The sequence below is a fragment of the Lepisosteus oculatus genome, chromosome 14 (assembly GCF_040954835.1).
Source record: "Lepisosteus oculatus isolate fLepOcu1 chromosome 14, fLepOcu1.hap2, whole genome shotgun sequence".
Classification (NCBI taxonomy): domain Eukaryota; kingdom Metazoa; phylum Chordata; class Actinopteri; order Semionotiformes; family Lepisosteidae; genus Lepisosteus; species Lepisosteus oculatus.
This window is the reverse complement of record NC_090709.1, coordinates 15,502,432-15,521,548: the sequence shown is the minus strand read 5'-3', so window position 1 is coordinate 15,521,548 and position 19,117 is coordinate 15,502,432. Positions and strand designations below refer to the sequence as shown.

The following is a 19,117-nucleotide window of genomic DNA, read 5'->3' as shown; positions in this document are numbered from 1 at the left end:
AGCCGTTTTTTTTTTTGTTTTGTTTTTTCAGAACATCAGAACAACCGCAGAGATGACCATCGATCCACTCCGGACGTTTCCTTTGTTGTCCTTTTTGGCCTCCAAAATAAAAAAAAAAACTGGGATCCATCGTGGCGTTGCCAAATTAAAACGTCAACCACTTTTCGGGCTTTCGGGCTTTCGTGCTGTCCATGATGAAACCGTCATGGTTGTGTAAGGATACGTTACGTCACAGACCGGCGGCGCTCGGACGTGAGGAGTGTCGTTACGTTTTTGAAACGGGCACGTCAGACAAGATCTCTGACAAGATCTCTGAAAAACCCAAACCTGTAAGATTCAATTTCAATTCAGTTTTTTTTATATAGCGCCTTTCACAACAAGAATGCCCCAAGGCCCCGAACAAAGGAGTTGTTCCACACCCCCGCCACCCTCTGTGTACAGTAGAGCCCCCTGTACTGACTGGAGGAGCTCACCCAGCTGTGTCTGGAGAGAAGCCGGGGTATCGGCTTCAACCACAGGGCTGGGCGGCTTGTTCCCCACCCCCATCCCCTTCTGTGTACAGAAGAGCCTCCTGTCCTGACTCCAGTAGGAAATGTCACCTGGAGGCAACACACTGGCTTCTTTTAACAGATCACCTCGGGAATCGGGAACAACGGAGCTGTGTGCGGCCGTCTGTACGGAGGGGTTCAGCGCGGGGGGGCTCCGGGCTCGGGTCTGGACCCGGGGGGGGGGGGGGGCTGTCTGTGTGGAGTCTGCATGTTCTCCCTGTGTTCTTCGGGTCCAAAGACAGGCTTTTGGGCTAATTGGCTTCTGGGAAAACTGGCCCTGGTGTGTGTGTGTCCTATGATGGAGTGCTGTCCTGTCCAGGGTGTGTGAGTGAATGTGTGTTTGTCATGTGATGGACTGGTTCCTGTCCAGGGTGTGTGAGTGTGTGTGTCTGAGTGTCCTGTGAGGGACTGGTGTCCTATCCAGGTTGTGTGTGTGTGTCCTGTGAGGGACTGGTGTCCTGTTCAGGGTGTGTGAGTGTGTGTGTGTATCCTGTGAGTGACTGGTGTCCTGTCCAGGGTGTGTGAGTGTGTGTGTCCTGTGATGGACTGGTGTCCTATCTAGGGTGTGTGTATGTCCTGTGATGGACTGGTGTCCTGTCCAGGGTGTGTGAATGAGTGTGTGTGTGTCCTGTGATGGACTGGTGTCCTGTCCAGGGTGTGTGAGTGTGTGTGTCTGTGTGTCCTGTGATGGACAGATGGTACCAAGCCTGGACACCCATGAGACACTGGCTTCCTCAGAAGACTCTCACGGAGGGCACACTGTCCCTAACCCGGGTCCAGAAGAAACTACAGTGATCTATAATTCCTGCGCCTCGGAAGGGTTTATGACGTCTATGTCCGGCGCCCGCGCCCGTGGACTGGCGGTTTGGCGTCGCGCTCCGCAGCTCGAGCTTCGGTGCGAGGCAGGGCGGGAGGGAGCCGATGTGGCCTCGGCGCCATCTTTGCTGGTGAGTCAATTGTGACCGTTGCGGTACAATAAACCATCAATAAACCTTTTCCCACCCCGTCCAGTATTTCTGTCGCGGCCCACGTCCCTTACAATCGACAAACTATAAAAAAAACAGTAGCCCTTCGCAACATTACACGCCATTTTTTTATTTTAAACGTCCGCTAGATACGCAGGTGGCTCGATACCTGTCTTATCCTCGCCGGCGTCTTTATACCGGCAAGTGAATTTTATTTGGGGTCCCTCAGAATTGTGACAGAAATGTCAGTGAACCACAATAAAAAACGAAACTTTTTTTTAAAGGCGGTGAATGGATTTTTTGAGTAACCGTGTAGCGACTAACGTAAGGAAAAAAAGTTGTCTTTCCCTACGAAGACGTTTTGGTACAGGACTTTCTTTAAATATCAGTTGTGCATAGCGTTTTACAAAAAGTTGATGATGATCTTGGAGATAATTGCAAAGGAAAATTGAGATAACTACCAAAACATTACGTGTGAAACGACAGGACAGAACTTTGAACCCACAAAGAAACAAAGGTATGAAATATTGCCTCGTCATGGGGGGTTGATAATTGTAGTAAGTGTTCCTAATTTTCGTAAAGAAATGTATATTATGGGAGTCACACGTGAGATTTAGTGTATATACGTTTCATATTGTGCATATATACGGGGTTAAAAAGTGGAATGAGTATGATTATAAACTCGTGTGTCCTATAATCAGATAATTTTTGAACAAGCTTTGATTAGACAGGTGAAAAACAACATCAGATCCTTTATTTTAATATATTCTCACGTCTGAATATCAGCTTCTCCCCTCTGGCCAACATTTCAGGGCTCCCAGGTGTAGATCCCAAATTGAAACAAATATTAATTTGTTACCCAGTTAAACAGTTAATAGAAGTGAGTGACCAGGGTAAATAAAGGTGGGTCAGTGTAAACTGTTTATTCTGGACCAGACTTCGTCATGTGTGATATTTCATGACTTCTTATATTAAGTTTTATCTTTATATTTAGTTCTACATGTGTAATAGATGCGATGTGTGTCCATAAAAAGGTTTCTCCAGGGGAAAATCAAGTTCGTTTTAAAACCGTGTTTCCTTTTTAGGGTAGGTTTGCATTCCAAGTGTGGGGTTTTTGCCTTTTTGTATTTTTGCTGAGACAAGTTGCCTTTCTTATACGCGGAGGGATCTGCTCGTGAGATGTCCGCTTGGTCCATTTCTGAGCTCAGTATAAGGTGTAGAAAGCATGACTGTCATCATAACCCGCATCTCACCCAGGTGTGGAATAATGTTGTGACTATTGCTTCAGCAATAACATGCTGATTGCATGTTTCTAGATGGGAATAACAGAGATCTCAACTACTGAGGGGCCTTATTAATAAAGTCTCCACAGCCGAAGCGCTGTGTCTCTTTTCAGCTGGCGATAAACCTTTCCTCGATCCTTTGCGGACTTGTTAAACTGTTCATGATCAGAATAAAAAACGCTCACGCTAATACACAAGCACCCGTGTCTTGCCAAAGCTGACAAATAAACAGACGGACAAGCCGCACTGCACGTGTGAACAGGGGAATGAGCGAGCGAGCGGGGGTAGGGCGCCTCATGCGCTTAAAAGCTTACAGCACCTGGTATTCCCAGGCGGTCTCCCATCCAAGTACTAACCAGGCCCATCCGTGTTTAGCTTCCGAGATCAGACGAGATCAGGCGTGCTCAAGGGGGTGTGGCCGTAAGCGAGAGCAAGGCTCGCTGGCACCCTTCTTATTGAGAGGACAGCTCCGTCACCTCTTTTACGACGCTGCTTTTTTTCCCTTGCGTTTTTCTCTTCTTCCCACGTTCTCTCTCTTCACTGCCTTCGTCCCCACTCTATTTCACTTCAGCCTTTCACTCTTGCTTCCTTCCAATGAGGACGGAGCTGCGGGAGAAAGGGCGCTATAGAGGATCGCTGTGGAGAGCTGCTGCTGTGCTTTGACATCTGAGCTCTGTGGAAAACGATCTCAATACAATTCTGAAAAACGCGACTCTCCGAACGCCAGCCGAACAAGTCTCCACAGCCGAAGCGCTGTGTCTCTTTTCAGCTGGCGATAAACCTTTCCTCGATCCTTTGCGGACTTGTTAAACTGTTCCTGATCAGAATAAAAAACGCTCACGCTAATACACAAGCACCCGTGTCTCGCCAAAGCTGACAAATAAACAGACGGACAAGCCGCACTGCACGTGTGAACAGGGGAATGAGCCAGCGAGCTGGGATAGGGCGCCTCCTGCGCTTAAGAGCTTACAGCACCTGGTATTCCCAGGCGGTCTCCCATCCAAGTACTAACCAGGCCCATCCCTGTTTAGCTTCCGAGATCAGACGAGATCAGGCGTGCTCAAGGTGGTGTGGCCGTAAGCGAGAGCAAGGCTCGCTGGCTCCCTTCTTATTGAGAGGACAGCTCCGTCACCTCTTTTACGACGCTGCTTTTTTTCCCTTGCGTTTTTCTCTTCTTCCCACGTTCTCTCTCTTCACTGCCTTCGTCCCCGCTCTATTTCACTTCAGCCTTTCACTCTTGCTTCCTTCCAATGAGGACGGAGCTGCGGGAGAAAGGGCGCTATAGAGGATCGCTGTGGAGAGCTGCTGCTGTGCTTTGACATCTGAGCTCTGTGGAAAACGATCTCAATACAATTCTGAAAAACGCGACTCTCCGAACGCCAGCCGAACAAGTCTCCACAGCCGAAGCGCTGTGTCTCTTTTCAGCTGGCGATAAACCTTTCCTCGATACTTTGCGGACTTGTAAAACTGTTCCTGATCAGAATAAAAAACGCTCACGCTAATACACAAGCACCCGTGTCTCGCCAAAGCTGACAAATAAACAGACGGACAAGCCGCACTGCACGTGTGAACAGGGGAATGAGCGAGCGAGCGGGGATAGGGCGCCTCCTGCGCTTAAAAGCTTACAGCACCTGGTATTCCCAGGCGGTCTCCCATCCAAGTACTAACCAGGCCCATCCCTGTTTAGCTTCCGAGGTCAGACGAGATCAGGCGTGCTCAAGGGGGTGTGGCTGTAAGCGAGAGCAAGGCTCGCTGGCACCCTTCTTATTGAGAGGACAGCTCCGTCACCTCTTTTACGACGCTGCTCTTTTTCCCTTGCGTTTTTCTCTTCTTCCCACGTTCTCTCTCTTCACTGCCTTCGTCCCCGCTCTATTTCACTTCAGCCTTTCACTCTTGCTTCCTTCCAATGAGGACGGAGCTGCGGGAGAAAGGGCGCTATAGAGGATCGCTGTGGAGAGCTGCTGCTGTGCTTTGACATCTGAGCTCTGTGGAAAACGATCTCAATACAATTCTGAAAAACGCGACTCTCCGAACGCCAGCCGAACAAGTCTCCACAGCCGAAGCGCTGTGTCTCTTTTCAGCTGGCGATAAACCTTTCCTCGATCCTTTGCGGACTTGTTAAACTGTTCCTGATCAGAATAAAAAACGCTCACGCTAATACACAAGCACCCGTGTCTCGCCAAAGCTGACAAATAAACAGACGGACAAGCCGCACTGCACGTGTGAACAGGGGAATGAGCCAGCGAGCTGGGATAGGGCGCCTCCTGCGCTTAAGAGCTTACAGCACCTGGTATTCCCAGGCGGTCTCCCATCCAAGTACTAACCAGGCCCATCCCTGTTTAGCTTCCAAGATCAGACGAGATCAGGCGTGCTCAAGGTGGTGTGGCCGTAAGCGAGAGCAAGGCTCGCTGGCTCCCTTCTTATTGAGAGGACAGCTCCGTCACCTCTTTTACGACGCTGCTTTTTTTCCCTTGCGTTTTTCTCTTCTTCCCACGTTCTCTCTCTTCACTGCCTTCGTCCCCGCTCTATTTCACTTCAGCCTTTCACTCTTGCTTCCTTCCAATGAGGACGGAGCTGCGGGAGAAAGGGCGCTATAGAGGATCGCTGTGGAGAGCTGCTGCTGTGCTTTGACATCTGAGCTCTGTGGAAAACGATCTCAATACATTTCTGAAAAACGCGACTCTCCGAACGCCAGCCGAACAAGTCTCCACAGCCGAAGCGCTGTGTCTCTTTTCAGCTGGCGATAAACCTTTCCTCGATCCTTTGCGGACTTGTAAAACTGTTCCTGATCAGAATAAAAAACGCTCACGCTAATACACAAGCACCCGTGTCTCGCCAAAGCTGACAAATAAACAGACGGACAAGCCGCACTGCACGTGTGAACAGGGGAATGAGCGAGCGAGCGGGGATAGGGCGCCTCCTGCGCTTAAAAGCTTACAGCACCTGGTATTCCCAGGCGGTCTCCCATCCAAGTACTAACCAGGCCCATCCCTGTTTAGCTTCCGAGATCAGACGAGATCAGGCGTGCTCAAGGGGGTGTGGCCGTAAGCGAGAGCAAGGCTCGCTGGCACCCTTCTTATTGAGGGGACACCTCCGTCACCTCTTTTACGACGCTGCTTTTTTTCCCTTGCGTTTTTCTCTTCTTCCCACGTTCTCTCTCTTCACTGCCTTCGTCCCCGCTCTATTTCACTTCAGCCTTTCACTCTTGCTTCCTTCCAATTAGGACGGAGCTGCGGGAGAAAGGGCGCTATAGAGGATCGCTGTGGAGAGCTGCTGCTGTGCTTTGACATCTGAGCTCTGTGGAAAACGATCTCAATACAATTCTGAAAAACGCGACTCTCCGAACGCCAGCCGAACAAGTCTCCACAGCCGAAGCGCTGTGTCTCTTTTCAGCTGGCGATAAACCTTTCCTCGATCCTTTGCGGACTTGTAAAACTGTTCCTGATCAGAATAAAAAACGCTCACGCTAATACACAAGCAACCGTGTCTCGCCAAAGCTGACAAATAAACAGACGGACAAGCCGCACTGCACGTGTGAACAGGGGAATGAGCGAGCGAGCGGGGATAGGGCGCCTCCTGCGCTTAAAAGCTTACAGCACCTGATACTCCCAGGTGGTCTCCCATCCAAGTACTAACCAGGCCCATCCCTGTTTAGCTTCCGAGATCAGACGAGATCAGGCGTGCTCAAGGGGGTTTGGCCGTAAGCGAGAGCAAGGCTCGCTGGCACCCTTCTTATTGAGAGGACAGCTCCATCACCTCTTTTACGACGCTGCTCTTTTTCCCTTGCGTTTTTCTCTTCTTCCCACGTTCTCTCTCTTCACTGCCTTCGTCCCCGCTCTATTTCACTTCAGCCTTTCACTCTTGCTTCCTTCCAATGAGGACGGAGCTGCGGGAGAAAGGGCGCTATAGAGGATCGCTGTGGAGAGCTGCTGCTGTGCTTTGACATCTGAGCTCTGTGAAAAACGATCTCAATACAATTCTGAAAAACGCGACTCTCCGAACGCCAGCCGAACAAGTCTCCACAGCCGAAGCGCTGTGTCTCTTTTCAGCTGGCGATAAACCTTTCTTCGATCCTTTGCGGATTTGTAAAACTGTTCCTGATCAGAATAAAAAACGCTCACGCTAATACACAAGCACCCGTGTCTCACCAAAGCTGACAAATAAACAGACGGACAAGCCGCACTGCACGTGTGAACAGGGGAATGAGCGAGCGAGCGGGGATAGGGCACCTCCTGCGCTTAAGAGCTTACAGCACCTGGTATTCCCAGGCGGTCTCCCATCCAAGTACTAACCAGGCCCATCCCTGTTTAGCTTCCGAGATCAGATGAGATCAGGCGTGCTCAAGGGAGTGTGGCCGTAAGCGAGAGCAAGGTTCGCTGGCACCCTTCTTATTGAGAGGACAGCTCCGTCACCTCTTTTACGACGCTGCTTTTTTTCCCTTGCGTTTTTCTCTTCTTCCCACGTTCTCTCTCTTCACTGCCTTCGTCCCTGCTCCATTTCACTTCAGCCTTTCACTCTTGCTTCCTTCCAATGAGGACGGAGCTGCGGGAGAAAGGGCGCTATAGAGGATCGCTGTGGAGAGCTGCTGCTGTGCTTTGACATCTGAGCTCTGTGGAAAACGATCTCAATACAATTCTGAAAAACGCGACTCTCCGAACACCAGCCGAACAAGTCTCCACAGCCGAAGCGCTGTGTCTCTTTTCAGCTGGCGATAAACCTTTCCTCGATCCTTTGCGGACTTGTAAAACTGTTCCTGATCAGAATAAAAAACGCTCACGCTAATACACAAGCACCCGTGTCTCGCCAAAGCTGACAAATAAACAGACGGACAAGCCGCACTGCACGTGTGAACAGGGGAATGAGCGAGCGAGCGGGGATAGGGCGCCTCCTGCGCTTAAAAGCTTACAACACCTGGTATTCCCAGGCGGTCTCCCATCCAAGTACTAACCAGGCCCAGCCCTGTTTAGCTTCCGAAACCAGACGAGATCAGGCGTGCTCAAGGGGGTGTGGACGTAAGCGAGAGCAAGGCTCGCTGGCACCCTTCTTATTGAGAGGACATCTCCGTCACCTCTTTTACGACGCTGCTTTTTTTCCCTTGCGTTTTTCTCTTCTTCCCACGTTCTCTCTCCTCACTGCCTTCGTCCCCGCTCTATATCACTTCAGCCTTTCACTCTTGCTTCCTTCCAATGAGGACGGAGCTGCGGGAGATAGGGCGCTATAGAGGATCGCTGTGGAGAGCTGCTGCTGTGCTTTGACATCTGAGTTCTGTGGAAAACGATCTCAATACAATTCTGAAAAACGCGACTCTCCGAACGCCAGCCGAACAAGTCTCCACAGCCGAAGCGCTGTGTCTCTTTTCAGCTGGCGATAAACCTTTCCTCGATCCTTTGCGGACTTGTTAAACTGTTCCTGATCAGAATAAAAAACGCTCACGCTAATACACAAGCACCCGTGTCTCGCCAAAGCTGACAAATAAACAGACGGACAAGCCGCACTGCACGTGTGAACAGGGGAATGAGCGAGCGAGCGGGGATAGGGCGCCTCCTGCGCTTAAAAGCTTACAGCACCTGGTACTCCCAGGCAGTCTCCCATCCAAGTACTAACCAGGCCCATCCCTGTTTAGCTTCCGAGATCAGACGAGATCAGGCGTGCTCAAGGGGGTGTGGCCGTAAGCGAGAGCAAGGCTCGCTGGCACCCTTCTTATTGAGAGGACAGCTCCGTCACCTCTTTTACGACGCTGCTCTTTTTCCCTTGCGTTTTTCTCTTCTTCCCACGTTCTCTCTCTTCACTGCCTTCGTCCCCGCTCTAATTCACTTCAGCCTTTCACTCTTGCTTCCTTCCAATGAGGACGGAGCTGCGGGAGAAAGGGCGCTATAGAGGATCGCTGTGGAGAGCTGCTGCTGTGCTTTGACATCTGAGCTCTGTGGAAAACGATCTCAATACAATTCTGAAAAACGCGACTCTCCGAACGCCAGCCGAACAAGTCTCCACAGCCGAAGCGCTGTGTCTCTTTTCAGCTGGCGATAAACCTTTCTTCGATCCTTTGCGGACTTATAAAACTGTTCCTGATCAGAATAAAAAACGCTCACGCTAATACACAAGCACCCGTGTCTCGCCAAAGCTGACAAATAAACAGACGGACAAGCCGCACTGCACGTGTGAACAGGGGAATGAGCGAGCGAGCGGGGATAGGGCGCCTCCTGCGCTTAAAAGCTTACAGCACCTGGTACTCCCAGGCAGTCTCCCATCCAAGTACTAACCAGGCCCATCCCTGTTTAGCTTCCGAGATCAGACGAGATCAGGCGTGCTCAAGGGGGTGTGGCCGTAAGCGAGAGCAAGGCTCGCTGGCACCCTTCTTATTGAGAGGACAGCTCCGTCACCTCTTTTACGACGCTGCTCTTTTTCCCTTGCGTTTTTCTTTTCTTCCCACGTTCTCTCTCTTCACTGCCTTCGTCCCCGCTCTATTTCACTTCAGCCTTTCACTCTTGCTTCCTTCCAATGAGGACGGAGCTGCGGGAGAAAGGGCGCTATAGAGGATCGCTGTGGAGAGCTGCTGCTGTGCTTTGACATCTGAGCTCTGTGGAAAACGATCTCAATACAATTCTGAAAAACGCGACTCTCCGAACGCCAGCCGAACAAGTCTCCACAGCCGAAGCGCTGTGTCTCTTTTCAGCTGGCGATAAACCTTCCCTCGATTCTTTGCGGACTTGTTAAACTGTTCCTGATCAGAATAAAAAACGCTCACGCTAATACACAAGCACGCGTGTCTCGCCAAAGCTGACAAATAAACAGACGGACAAGCCGCACTGCACGTGTGAACAGGGGAATGAGCGAGCGAGCGGGGATAGGGCGCCTCCTGCGCTTAAAAGCTTACAGCACCTGGTATTCCCAGGCGGTCTCCCATCCAAGTACTAACCAGGCCCATCCCTGTTTAGCTTCCGAGATCAGACGAGATCAGGCGTGCTCAAGGGGGTGTGGCCGTAAGCGAGAGCAAGGCTCGCTGGCACCCTTCTTATTGAGAGGACAGCTCCGTCACCTCTTTTACGACGCTGCTTTTTTTCCCTTGCGTTTTTCTCTTCTTCCCACGTTCTCTCTCTTCACTGCCTTCGTCCCCGCTCTATATCACTTCAGCCTTTCACTCTTGCTTCCTTCCAATGAGGACGGAGCTGCGGGAGATAGGGCGCTATAGAGGATCGCTGTGGAGAGCTGCTGCTGTGCTTTGACATCTGAGCTCTGTGGAAAACGATCTCAATACAATTCTGAAAAACGCGACTCTCCGAACGCCAGCCGAACAAGTCTCCACAGCCGAAGCGCTGTGTCTCTTTTCAGCTGGCGATAAACCTTTCCTCGATCCTTTGCGGACTTGTTAAACTGTTCCTGATCAGAATAAAAAACGCTCACGCTAATACACAAGCACCCGTGTCTCGCCAAAGCTGACAAATAAACAGACGGACAAGCCGCACTGCACGTGTGAACAGGGGAATGAGCCAGCGAGCGGGGATAGGGCGCCTCCTGCGCTTAAAAGCTTACAGCACCTGGTATTCCCAGGCGGTCTCCCATCCAAGTACTAACCAGGCCCATCCCTGTTTAGCTTCCAAGATCAGATGAGATCAGGCGTGCTCAAGGGGGTGTGGCCGTAAGCGAGAGCAAGGCTCGCTGGCACCCTTCTTATTGAGAGGACAGCTCCGTCACCTCTTTTACGACGCTGCTTTTTTTCCCTTGCGTTTTTCTCTTCTTCCCACGTTCTCTCTCTTCACTGCCTTCGTCCCCGCTCTATTTCACTTCAGCCTTTCACTTTTGCTTCCTTCCAATGAGGACGGAGCTGCGGGAGAAAGGGCGCTATAGAGGATCGCTGTGGAGAGCTGCTGCTGTGCTTTGACATCTGAGCTCTGTGGAAAACGATCTCAATACAATTCTGAAAAACGCGACTCTCCGAACGCCAGCCGAACAAGTCTCCACAGCCGAAGCGCTGTGTCTCTTTTCAGCTGGCGATAAACCTTTCTTCGATCCTTTGCGGACTTGTAAAACTGTTCCTGATCAGAATAAAAAACGCTCACGCTAATACACAAGCACCCGTGTCTCGCCAAAGCTGACAAATAAACAGACGGACAAGCCGCACTGCACGTGTGAACAGGGGAATGAGCGAGCGAGCGGGGATAGGGCGCCTCCTGCGCTTAAAAGCTTACAGCACCTGGTAATCCCAGGCGGTCTCCCATCCAAGTACTAACCAGGCCCATCCCTGTTTAGCTTCCGAGATCAAACGAGATCAGGCGTGCGCAAGGGGGTGTGGACGTAAGCGAGAGTAAGGCTCGCTGGCACCCTTCTTATTGAGAGGACAGCTCCGTCACCTCTTTTACGACGCTGCTTTTTTTCCCTTGCGTTTTTCTCTTCTTCCCACGTTCTCTCTCTTCACTGCCTTCGTCCCCGCTCTATATCACTTCAGCCTTTCACTCTTGCTTCCTTCCAATGAGGACGGAGCTGCGGGAGATAGGGCGCTATAGAGGATCGCTGTGGAGAGCTGCTGCTGTGCTTTGACATCTGAGCTCTGTGGAAAACGATCTCAATACAATTCTGAAAAACGCGACTCTCCGAACGCCAGCCGAACAAGTCTCCACAGCCGAAGCGCTGTGTCTCTTTTCAGCTGGCGATAAACCTTTCCTCGATCCTTTGCGGACTTGTTAAACTGTTCCTGATCAGAATAAAAAACGCTCACGCTAATACACAAGCACCCGTGTCTCGCCAAAGCTGACAAATAAACAGACGGACAAGCCGCACTGCACGTGTGAACAGGGGAATGAGCCAGCGAGCGGGGATAGGGCGCCTCCTGCGCTTAAAAGCTTACAGCACCTGGTATTCCCAGGCGGTCTCCCATCCAAGTACTAACCAGGCCCATCCCTGTTTAGCTTCCAAGATCAGATGAGATCAGGCGTGCTCAAGGGGGTGTGGCCGTAAGCGAGAGCAAGGCTCGCTGGCACCCTTCTTATTGAGAGGACAGCTCCGTCACCTCTTTTACGACGCTGCTTTTTTTCCCTTGCGTTTTTCTCTTCTTCCCACGTTCTCTCTCTTCACTGCCTTCGTCCCCGCTCTATTTCACTTCAGCCTTTCACTTTTGCTTCCGACCAATGAGGACGGAGCTGCGGGAGAAAGGGCGCTATAGAGGATCGCTGTGGAGAGCTGCTGCTGTGCTTTGACATCTGAGCTCTGTGGAAAACGATCTCAATACAATTCTGAAAAACGCGACTCTCCGAACGCCAGCCGAACAAGTCTCCACAGCCGAAGCGCTGTGTCTCTTTTCAGCTGGCGATAAACCTTTCTTCGATCCTTTGCGGACTTGTAAAACTGTTCCTGATCAGAATAAAAAACGCTCACGCTAATACACAAGCACCCGTGTCTCGCCAAAGCTGACAAATAAACAGACGGACAAGCCGCACTGCACGTGTGAACAGGGGAATGAGCGAGCGAGCGGGGATAGGGCGCCTCCTGCGCTTAAAAGCTTACAGCACCTGGTAATCCCAGGCGGTCTCCCATCCATGTACTAACCAGGCCGATCCCTGTTTAGCTTCTGAGATCAGACAAGATCAGGCGTGCTCAAGGGGGTGTGGCCGTAAGCGAGAGCAAGGCTCGCTGGCACCCTTCTTATTGAGAGGACAGCTCCGTCACCTCTTTTACGACGCTGCTTTTTTTCCCTTGCGTTTTTCTCTTCTTCCCACGTTCTCTCTTCACTGCCTTCGTCCCCGCTCTATTTCACTTCAGCCTTTCACTCTTGCTTCCTTCCAATGAGGACGGAGCTGCGGGAGAAAGGGCGCTATAGAGGATCGCTGTGGAGAGCTGCTGCTGTGCTTTGACATCTGAGCTCTGTGGAAAACAATCTCAATACAATTCTGAAAAACGCGACTCTCCGAACGCCAGCCGAACAAGTCTCCACAGCCGAAGCGCTGTGTCTCTTTTCAGCTGGCGATAAACCTTTCCTCGATCCTTTGCGGACTTGTTAAACTGTTCCTGATCAGAATAAAAAACGCTCACGCTAATACACAAGCACCCGTGTCTCGCCAAAGCTGACAAATAAACAGACGGACAAGCCGCACTGCACGTGTGAACAGGGGAATGAGCCAGCGAGCGGGGATAGGGCGCCTCCTGCGCTTAAAAGCTTACAGCACCTGGTATTCCCAGGCGGTCTCCCATCCAAGTACTAACCAGGCCCATCCCTGTTTAGCTTCCGAGATCAGACGAGATCAGGCGTGCTCAAGGGGGTGTGGCCATAAGCGAGAGCAAGGCTCGCTGGCACCCTTCTTATTGAGAGGACAGCTCCGTCACCTCTTTTACGACGCTGCTTTTTTCCCTTGCGTTTTTCTCTTCTTTCCACGTTCTCTCTCTTCACTGCCTTCGTCCCCGCTCTATTTCACTTCAGCCTTTCACTCTTGCTTCCTTCCAATGAGGACGGAGCTGCGGGAGAAAGGGCGCTATAGAGGATCGCTGTGGAGAGCTGCTGCTGTGCTTTGACATCTGAGCTCTGTGGAAAACGATCTCAATACAATTCTGAAAAACGCGACTCTCCGAACGCCAGCCGAACAAGTCTCCACAGCCGAAGCGCTGTGTCTCTTTTCAGCTGGCGATAAACCTTTCCTCGATCCTTTGCGGACTTGTTAAACTGTTCCTGATCAGAATAAAAAACGCTCACGCTAATACACAAGCACCCGTGTCTCGCCAAAGCTGACAAATAAACAGACGGACAAGCCGCACTGCACGTGTGAACAGGGGAATGAGCGAGCGAGCGGGGATAGGGCGCCTCCTGCGCTTAAAAGCTTACAGCACCTGGTATTCCCAGGCGGTCTCCCATCCAAGTACTAACCAGGCCCATCCCTGTTTAGCTTCCGAGATCAGACAAGATCAGGTGTGCTCAAGGGGGTGTGGCCATAAGCGAGAGCAAGGTTCGCTGGCACCCTTCTTATTGAGAGGACAGGTCCGTCACCTCTTTTACGACGCTGCTTTTTTTCCCTTGCGTTTTTCTCTTCTTCCCACGTTCTCTCTCTTCACTGCCTTCGTCCCCGCTCTATTTCACTTCAGCCTTTCACTCTTGCTTCCTTCCAATGAGGACGGAGCTGCAGGAGAAAGGGCGCTATAGAGGATCGCTGTGGAGAGCTGCTGCTGTGCTTTGACATCTGAGCTCTGTTGAAAACGATCTCAATACAATTCTGAAAAACGCGACTCTCCGAACGCCAGCCGAACAAGTCTCCACAGCCGAAGCGCTGTGTCTCTTTTCAGCTGGCGATAAACCTTTCCTCGATCCTTTGCAGACTTGTTAAACTGTTCCTGATCAGAATAAAAAACGCTCACGCTAATACACAAGCACCCGTGTCTCGCCAAAGCTGACAAATAAACAGACGGACAAGCCGCACTGCACGTGTGAACAGGGGAATGAGCGAGCGAGCGGGGATAGGGCGCCTCCTGCGCTTAAAGGCTTACAGCACCTGGTATTCCCAGGCGGTCTCCCATCCAAGTACTAACCAGGCCCATCCCTGTTTAGCTTCCAAGATCAGATGAGATCAGGCGTGCTCAAGGGGGTGTGGCCGTAAGCGAGAGCAAGGCTCGCTGGCACCCTTCTTATTGAGAGGACAGCTCCGTCACCTCTTTTACGACGCTGCTTTTTTTCCCTTGCGTTTTTCTCTTCTTCCCACGTTCTCTCTCTTCACTGCCTTCGTCCCCGCTCTATTTCACTTCAGCCTTTCACTTTTGCTTCCTTCCAATGAGGACGGAGCTGCGGGAGAAAGGGCGCTATAGAGGATCGCTGTGGAGAGCTGCTGCTGTGCTTTGACATCTGAGCTCTGTGGAAAACGATCTCAATACAATTCTGAAAAACGCGACTCTCCGAACGCCAGCCGAACAAGTCTCCACAGCCGAAGCGCTGTGTCTCTTTTCAGCTGGCGATAAACCTTTCTTCGATCCTTTGCGGACTTGTAAAACTGTTCCTGATCAGAATAAAAAACGCTCACGCTAATACACAAGCACCCGTGTCTCGCCAAAGCTGACAAATAAACAGACGGACAAGCCGCACTGCACGTGTGAACAGGGGAATGAGCGAGCGAGCGGGGATAGGGCGCCTCCTGCGCTTAAAAGCTTACAGCACCTGGTAATCCCAGGCGGTCTCCCATCCATGTACTAACCAGGCCGATCCCTGTTTAGCTTCTGAGATCAGACAAGATCAGGCGTGCTCAAGGGGGTGTGGCCGTAAGCGAGAGCAAGGCTCGCTGGCACCCTTCTTATTGAGAGGACAGCTCCGTCACCTCTTTTACGACGCTGCTTTTTTTCCCTTGCGTTTTTCTCTTCTTCCCACGTTCTCTCTTCACTGCCTTCGTCCCCGCTCTATTTCACTTCAGCCTTTCACTCTTGCTTCCTTCCAATGAGGACGGAGCTGCGGGAGAAAGGGCGCTATAGAGGATCGCTGTGGAGAGCTGCTGCTGTGCTTTGACATCTGAGCTCTGTGGAAAACAATCTCAATACAATTCTGAAAAACGCGACTCTCCGAACGCCAGCCGAACAAGTCTCCACAGCCGAAGCGCTGTGTCTCTTTTCAGCTGGCGATAAACCTTTCCTCGATCCTTTGCGGACTTGTTAAACTGTTCCTGATCAGAATAAAAAACGCTCACGCTAATACACAAGCACCCGTGTCTCGCCAAAGCTGACAAATAAACAGACGGACAAGCCGCACTGCACGTGTGAACAGGGGAATGAGCCAGCGAGCGGGGATAGGGCGCCTCCTGCGCTTAAAAGCTTACAGCACCTGGTATTCCCAGGCGGTCTCCCATCCAAGTACTAACCAGGCCCATCCCTGTTTAGCTTCCGAGATCAGACGAGATCAGGCGTGCTCAAGGGGGTGTGGCCATAAGCGAGAGCAAGGCTCGCTGGCACCCTTCTTATTGAGAGGACAGCTCCGTCACCTCTTTTACGACGCTGCTTTTTTCCCTTGCGTTTTTCTCTTCTTTCCACGTTCTCTCTCTTCACTGCCTTCGTCCCCGCTCTATTTCACTTCAGCCTTTCACTCTTGCTTCCTTCCAATGAGGACGGAGCTGCGGGAGAAAGGGCGCTATAGAGGATCGCTGTGGAGAGCTGCTGCTGTGCTTTGACATCTGAGCTCTGTGGAAAACGATCTCAATACAATTCTGAAAAACGCGACTCTCCGAACGCCAGCCGAACAAGTCTCCACAGCCGAAGCGCTGTGTCTCTTTTCAGCTGGCGATAAACCTTTCCTCGATCCTTTGCGGACTTGTTAAACTGTTCCTGATCAGAATAAAAAACGCTCACGCTAATACACAAGCACCCGTGTCTCGCCAAAGCTGACAAATAAACAGACGGACAAGCCGCACTGCACGTGTGAACAGGGGAATGAGCGAGCGAGCGGGGATAGGGCGCCTCCTGCGCTTAAAAGCTTACAGCACCTGGTATTCCCAGGCGGTCTCCCATCCAAGTACTAACCAGGCCCATCCCTGTTTAGCTTCCGAGATCAGACAAGATCAGGCGTGCTCAAGGGGGTGTGGCCATAAGCGAGAGCAAGGTTCGCTGGCACCCTTCTTATTGAGAGGACAGGTCCGTCACCTCTTTTACGACGCTGCTTTTTTTCCCTTGCGTTTTTCTCTTCTTCCCACGTTCTCTCTCTTCACTGCCTTCGTCCCCGCTCTATTTCACTTCAGCCTTTCACTCTTGCTTCCTTCCAATGAGGACGGAGCTGCAGGAGAAAGGGCGCTATAGAGGATCGCTGTGGAGAGCTGCTGCTGTGCTTTGACATCTGAGCTCTGTTGAAAACGATCTCAATACAATTCTGAAAAACGCGACTCTCCGAACGCCAGCCGAACAAGTCTCCACAGCCGAAGCGCTGTGTCTCTTTTCAGCTGGCGATAAACCTTTCCTCGATCCTTTGCAGACTTGTTAAACTGTTCCTGATCAGAATAAAAAACGCTCACGCTAATACACAAGCACCCGTGTCTCGCCAAAGCTGACAAATAAACAGACGGACAAGCCGCACTGCACGTGTGAACAGGGGAATGAGCGAGCGAGCGGGGATAGGGCGCCTCCTGCGCTTAAAAGCTTACAGCACCTGGTATTCCCAGGCGGTCTCCCATCCAAGTACTAACCAGGCCCATCCCTGTTTAGCTTCCGAGATCAGGCGAGATCAGGCGTGTTCAAGGGGGTGTGGCCGTAAGCAAGAGCGAGGCTCGCTGGCACCCTTCTTATTGAGAGGACAGCTCCATCACCTCTTTTACGACGCTGCTTTTTTTCCCTTACGTTTTTCTCTTCTTCCCACGTTCTCTCTCTTCACTACCTTCGTCCCCGCTCTATTTCACTTCAGCCTTTCACTCTTGCTTCCTTCCAATGAGGACGGGGCTGCGGGAGAAAGGGCGCTATAGAGGATCGCTGTGGAGAGCTGCTGCTGTGCTTTGACATCTGAGCTCTGTGGAAAACGATCTCAATACAATTCTGAAAAACGCGACTCTCCGAACGCCAGCCGAACAAGTCTCCACAGCCGAAGCGCTGTGTCTCCTTTCAGCTGGCGATAAACCTTTCCTCGATCCTTTGCGGACTTGTAAAACTGCTCCTGATCAGAATAAAAAACGCTCACGCTAATACACGAGCACCCGTGTCTCGCCAAAGCTGACAGATAAACAGACGGACAAGCCGCACTGCACGTGTGAACAGGGGAATGAGCGAGCGAGCGGGGATAGGGCGCCTCCTGCGCTTAAAGGCTTACAGCACCTGGTATTCCCAGGCGGTCTCCCATCCAAGTACTAACCAGGCCCATCCCTGTTTAGCTTCCGAGATCAGGCGTGCTCAAGGGGGTGTGGCCGTAAGCAAGAGCAAGGCTGGCTGGCACCCTTCTTATTGAGAGGACAGCTCCGTCACCTCTTTTACGACGCTGCTTTTTTTCCCTTGCGTTTTTCTCTTCTTCCCACGTTCTCTCTCTTCACTGCCTTCGTCCCCGCTCTATTTCACTTCAGCCTTTCACTCTTGCTTCCTTCCAATGAGGACGGAGCTGCGGGAGAAAGGGCGCTATAGAGGATCGCTGTGGAGAGCTGCTGCTGTGCTTTGACATCTGAGCTCTGTGGAAAACGATCTCAATACAATTCTGAAAAACGCGACTCTCCGAACGCCAGCCGAACAAGTCTCCACAGCCGAAGCGCTGTGTCTCTTTTCAGCTGGCGATAAACCTTTCCTCGATCCTTTGCGGACTTGTTAAACTGTTCATGATCAGAATAAAAAACGCTCACGCTAATACACAAGCACCCGTGTCTCGCCAAAGCTGACAAATAAACAGACGGACAAGCCGCACTGCACGTGTGAACAGGGGAATGAGCGAGCGAGCGGGGATAGGGCGCCTCCTGCGCTTAAAAGCTTACAGCACCTGGTATTCCCAGGCGGTCTCCCATCCAAGTACTAACCAGGCCCATCCCTGTTTAGCTTCCGAGATCAGACGAGATCAGGCGTGCTCAAGGGGGTGTGGCCATAAGCGAGAGCAAGGCTCGCTGGCACCCTTCTTATTGAGAGGACAGCTCCGTCACCTCTTTTACGACGCTGCTTTTTTTCCCTTGCGTTTTTCTCTTCTTCCCACGTTCTCTCTCTTCACTGCCTTCGTCCCCGCTCTATTTCACTTCAGCCTTTCACTCTTGCTTCCTTCCAATGAGGACGGAGCTGCGGGAGAAAGGGCGCTATAGAGGATCGCTGTGGAGAGCTGCTGCTGTGCTTTGACATCTGAGCTCTGTGGAAAACGATCTCAATACAATTCTGAAAAACGCGACTCTCCGAACGCCAGCCGAACAAGTCTCCACAGCCGAAGCGCTGTGTCTCTTTTCAGCTGGCGATAAACCTTTCCTCGATCCTTTGCGGACTTGTAAAACTGTTCCTGATCAGAATAAAAAACGCTCACGCTAATGTAGCGGCGAGGCTTCATAATAAGAAAGAATTAAGTGTTCTGAGCCTTCCCAAAAGAGGCCCCATCTCACCCTCCATCTCTGTGGTGCAGCCACAGAGAAAGAATTCATGCAAGCTGATTTAAGATGTTTTCTTGTGATAAGAAACCAGCTCCCAAAGGGGGATGCACTTAGCTAAGCCTGGCTATCATGATCAATGGTCACCCATTGGCGCCTATCTGTCTAGGGAGTGCCAGTTGGACATCTGGACTGCATTACTAAGTGTCAGGACTAAGTGACTCATATCTCACCTTGATCAACCAATCAGGGACTGGTAGGGCCGAGTAACCCACGTGGGACTCTGATGCCCATGAACTTTCAGCCAATCAATGAGCTGAAGTTCCTCCAGGTAAAACAGGCAACAC

At 51.4% G+C, this 19,117-nt stretch overlaps 19 non-coding genes and 5 pseudogenes across 19 annotated transcripts; all 24 read right to left on the bottom strand.

The window, feature by feature from the left end:
* Window positions 1–3,103: 3,103 nt before the first annotated feature.
* LOC138245474 (5S ribosomal RNA) lies at window positions 3,104–3,222 on the bottom strand. The gene has a single exon (XR_011194084.1). It is a non-coding gene; the product is annotated as a 5S ribosomal RNA (ribosomal RNA).
* Window positions 3,223–3,759: 537 nt separating this feature from the next.
* Window positions 3,760–3,878, bottom strand: LOC138244440 (5S ribosomal RNA). The gene has a single exon (XR_011193053.1). It is a non-coding gene; the product is annotated as a 5S ribosomal RNA (ribosomal RNA).
* A 537-nt stretch (window positions 3,879–4,415) lies between these two features.
* Window positions 4,416–4,534, bottom strand: LOC138245359 (5S ribosomal RNA). The gene has a single exon (XR_011193969.1). It is a non-coding gene; the product is annotated as a 5S ribosomal RNA (ribosomal RNA).
* Window positions 4,535–5,071: 537 nt separating this feature from the next.
* Window positions 5,072–5,190, bottom strand: LOC138245381 (5S ribosomal RNA). The gene has a single exon (XR_011193991.1). It is a non-coding gene; the product is annotated as a 5S ribosomal RNA (ribosomal RNA).
* Window positions 5,191–5,727: 537 nt separating this feature from the next.
* Window positions 5,728–5,846, bottom strand: LOC138243736 (5S ribosomal RNA). Its single transcript, XR_011192354.1, has one exon. It is a non-coding gene; the product is annotated as a 5S ribosomal RNA (ribosomal RNA).
* Window positions 5,847–6,383: 537 nt separating this feature from the next.
* LOC138216358 (5S ribosomal RNA) lies at window positions 6,384–6,502 on the bottom strand. The gene has a single exon (XR_011180070.1). It is a non-coding gene; the product is annotated as a 5S ribosomal RNA (ribosomal RNA).
* Window positions 6,503–7,039: 537 nt separating this feature from the next.
* LOC138245023 (5S ribosomal RNA) lies at window positions 7,040–7,158 on the bottom strand. Its single transcript, XR_011193639.1, has one exon. It is a non-coding gene; the product is annotated as a 5S ribosomal RNA (ribosomal RNA).
* Window positions 7,159–7,695: 537 nt separating this feature from the next.
* LOC138218149 (5S ribosomal RNA) lies at window positions 7,696–7,814 on the bottom strand (annotated as a pseudogene).
* A 537-nt stretch (window positions 7,815–8,351) lies between these two features.
* On the bottom strand, window positions 8,352–8,470 carry LOC138217068 (5S ribosomal RNA). Its single transcript, XR_011180781.1, has one exon. It is a non-coding gene; the product is annotated as a 5S ribosomal RNA (ribosomal RNA).
* Window positions 8,471–9,007: 537 nt separating this feature from the next.
* On the bottom strand, window positions 9,008–9,126 carry LOC138217067 (5S ribosomal RNA). Its single transcript, XR_011180780.1, has one exon. It is a non-coding gene; the product is annotated as a 5S ribosomal RNA (ribosomal RNA).
* Window positions 9,127–9,663: 537 nt separating this feature from the next.
* Window positions 9,664–9,782, bottom strand: LOC138243724 (5S ribosomal RNA). Its single transcript, XR_011192342.1, has one exon. It is a non-coding gene; the product is annotated as a 5S ribosomal RNA (ribosomal RNA).
* A 537-nt stretch (window positions 9,783–10,319) lies between these two features.
* LOC138245510 (5S ribosomal RNA) lies at window positions 10,320–10,438 on the bottom strand. Its single transcript, XR_011194120.1, has one exon. It is a non-coding gene; the product is annotated as a 5S ribosomal RNA (ribosomal RNA).
* A 537-nt stretch (window positions 10,439–10,975) lies between these two features.
* On the bottom strand, window positions 10,976–11,094 carry LOC138218641 (5S ribosomal RNA; annotated as a pseudogene).
* Window positions 11,095–11,631: 537 nt separating this feature from the next.
* On the bottom strand, window positions 11,632–11,750 carry LOC138245509 (5S ribosomal RNA). Its single transcript, XR_011194119.1, has one exon. It is a non-coding gene; the product is annotated as a 5S ribosomal RNA (ribosomal RNA).
* A 537-nt stretch (window positions 11,751–12,287) lies between these two features.
* LOC138218978 (5S ribosomal RNA) lies at window positions 12,288–12,406 on the bottom strand (annotated as a pseudogene).
* Window positions 12,407–12,941: 535 nt separating this feature from the next.
* On the bottom strand, window positions 12,942–13,060 carry LOC138245114 (5S ribosomal RNA). Its single transcript, XR_011193728.1, has one exon. It is a non-coding gene; the product is annotated as a 5S ribosomal RNA (ribosomal RNA).
* Window positions 13,061–13,596: 536 nt separating this feature from the next.
* Window positions 13,597–13,715, bottom strand: LOC138216747 (5S ribosomal RNA). The gene has a single exon (XR_011180459.1). It is a non-coding gene; the product is annotated as a 5S ribosomal RNA (ribosomal RNA).
* Window positions 13,716–14,252: 537 nt separating this feature from the next.
* Window positions 14,253–14,371, bottom strand: LOC138245382 (5S ribosomal RNA). Its single transcript, XR_011193992.1, has one exon. It is a non-coding gene; the product is annotated as a 5S ribosomal RNA (ribosomal RNA).
* Window positions 14,372–14,908: 537 nt separating this feature from the next.
* Window positions 14,909–15,027, bottom strand: LOC138218977 (5S ribosomal RNA; annotated as a pseudogene).
* A 535-nt stretch (window positions 15,028–15,562) lies between these two features.
* LOC138245113 (5S ribosomal RNA) lies at window positions 15,563–15,681 on the bottom strand. The gene has a single exon (XR_011193727.1). It is a non-coding gene; the product is annotated as a 5S ribosomal RNA (ribosomal RNA).
* A 536-nt stretch (window positions 15,682–16,217) lies between these two features.
* LOC138217483 (5S ribosomal RNA) lies at window positions 16,218–16,336 on the bottom strand. The gene has a single exon (XR_011181195.1). It is a non-coding gene; the product is annotated as a 5S ribosomal RNA (ribosomal RNA).
* Window positions 16,337–16,873: 537 nt separating this feature from the next.
* LOC138245352 (5S ribosomal RNA) lies at window positions 16,874–16,992 on the bottom strand. Its single transcript, XR_011193962.1, has one exon. It is a non-coding gene; the product is annotated as a 5S ribosomal RNA (ribosomal RNA).
* A 537-nt stretch (window positions 16,993–17,529) lies between these two features.
* On the bottom strand, window positions 17,530–17,638 carry LOC138218836 (5S ribosomal RNA; annotated as a pseudogene).
* A 537-nt stretch (window positions 17,639–18,175) lies between these two features.
* Window positions 18,176–18,294, bottom strand: LOC138245111 (5S ribosomal RNA). Its single transcript, XR_011193725.1, has one exon. It is a non-coding gene; the product is annotated as a 5S ribosomal RNA (ribosomal RNA).
* Window positions 18,295–19,117: the final 823 nt, after the last annotated feature.